Here is a 2,500-nt window from a genome sequence, read left to right on the forward strand (position 1 = left end):
TGAGCTCCCCTGCACAATACACCTCGAAACCCTCTCAGGTCCCGGCGGCGCGCAGCGCCGTCCCAAGTACTTGGTCGGGTTCGAGAGAGGCGCAATCGCCCGGAGTTAGGCGAGTAGACGCTTTCGGTGCGACCACCCGTGCTCCCAACTGAGCTTGCCGCTGCCGACAGAGGCCCGGGAGCGTGCTGTCGTGGCATTGCCGGCGGGAGACAACACGCGCCACCTACGGTGACCGGCAGCTCCAACGCCAGCGCCACAGAAGGACAAAAGCCCCACTTGGGTGCCGAAGCGAACTCTCCCAGCACAGCGCACGCGCCAACACATCCGCACAGCTGCGATACAAACCACCAGCGAGAACCGCTGGGGCGACCGAGCAGCAGACGGCGTCGCGGCGCCGAGCGCCGGGCGGCGGCGCATCCTCAACGCACACAGTCCTCAATCGGACCAGCACACTGAAGATGTCCACCGCGCTTCGCACCGGGCCCGCGAGGACCTACTTTGGCCGCACGGCGCCGCGCGCAGGGTGCGCCGGCGCGCAGCTGCGACGCCTGCCGCGTCCGTCGGCCGGCGCGCCTGCCACTGGCCGCCCCCACCAGCCGGCTGTAGCGCGTGCGCCCACGCACCGCGCGGCCAGCACGCCGGGAGGCGCCCCCTCACCGGCCGGGGACGGTCCCACCCAGCCACCGCCGCGTATCGCTTCACACCCAGATGCCGTTCAGTTTCATCGGCATGGTGGGTATCGCTGGAACAACCGGTTAGTACCTCAACCTATCGTCGCCATCACCGATTCACCCCTAGCGAGAACAACCGCACCACAACGGGTTACCATTTCTTCATTTGCGTAACTTCACCAGCAAACGTAGGCGTCCATCGCCATTAGCAACTTCAACGATTATTGCATGCCTGTGTCAGGTGTCACGCCACACTACGTCTGCCCACATACACGCAACAAAATGTGCACGCCTAGACAATACGTGGAAGGTGGCCCCCGTACGTATGCGATGTCCATTGCTCGAACGACTGTCAACCGGCCTCTGTAGCATGTCGCAGATATGGAACGCGGTGCACCATGCTATCACGGTGTTTGAGGAGAGACGACTAGGTCCGAATACATCAACACACAGCTCATGCTGATCGCCATCCACGGCGTCCGTTCCTCCCACACGTCTCTATGGCGTACCACACTGCAATCCAGCTCTCATAGGGAGACGACACGTAGCTGCGTGCACAATATTTGCACTGTATGGTCCGCCGTTTTTGGGCGCAGTCGTTGTACGGTCACACATGTGCCACGATGTATCATTCAGTACATAAGGACGAATGTGCAGTACAGATTGTGGTTTATGCGTACGACATCAGCAGACAGTTGACACAGGCCGCACCACAACGTAGCCTGAGTACGTCGCATGCGAAGGGCATTGAACATGCAAACTTCTCACCAACCAGCTTGCGAAGGCAGGGGGCAAGGTGGGGACGTGGGGAGGGGTGGGGGGGGGGGCGGCATGTACGTCCTGCTGCCATCCACATAACAGTGTACAGCAGGAGCATGTGGAAAGTCAGCAAGACTTGCAAGGTGTTTAACATGAAGCGATACACAGGGGAGCGGGCAGTGCGAGTAGCGAACTATATTGCGAGGGTTGCGGGTGGGCAACACTACACTAATTGAACGAGTCGTATAACAATTACAGAGCAGGTTTAGGCGACAACGTGGGTTACGTTAAGGCACAACGTGGGTTACGTTAAGGCACAACGTGGGTTACGTTAAGGCACAACGTGGGTTACGTTAAGGCACAACGTGGGTTACGTTAAGGCACAACGTGGGTTACGTTAAGGCACAACGTGGGTGACGTTAAGGCACAACGTGGGTTACGTTAAGGCACAACGTGGGTTACGTTAAGGCACAACGTGGGTTACGTTAAGGCACAACGTGGGTTACGTTAAGGCACAACGTGGGTTACGTTAAGGCACAACGTGGGTTACGTTAGGGCACAACATGGGTTACGTTAGGGCACAACATGGGTTAGGTTAGGGGACAACATGGGTTAGGTTAGGGGACAACATGGGTTAGGTTAGGGGACAACATGGGTTAGGTTAGGGGACAACATGGGTTAGGTTAGGGGACAACATGGGTTAGGTTAGGGGACAACATGGGTTAGGTTAGGGGACAACGTGGGTTAGGTTAGGGGACAACGTGGGTTAGGTTAGGGGACAACGTGGGTTAGGTTAAGGCACAACGTGGGTTAGGTTAAGGCACAACGTGGGTTACGTTAAGGCACAACGTGGGTTAGGTTAAGGCACAACGTGGGTTAGGTTAAGGCACAACGTGGGTTACGTTAAGGCACAACGTGGGTTACGTTAAGGCACAACGTGGGTTACGTTAAGGCACAACGTGGGTTACGTTAAGGCACAACGTGGGTTACGTTAAGGCACAACGTGGGTTACGTTAAGGCACAACGTGGGTTACGTTAAGGCACAACGTGGGTTACGTTAAGGCACAACG

This window comes from Schistocerca piceifrons, unplaced genomic scaffold, assembly GCF_021461385.2.
Source record: "Schistocerca piceifrons isolate TAMUIC-IGC-003096 unplaced genomic scaffold, iqSchPice1.1 HiC_scaffold_961, whole genome shotgun sequence".
In the NCBI taxonomy this organism is placed as follows: Eukaryota; Metazoa; Arthropoda; class Insecta; order Orthoptera; family Acrididae; genus Schistocerca; species Schistocerca piceifrons.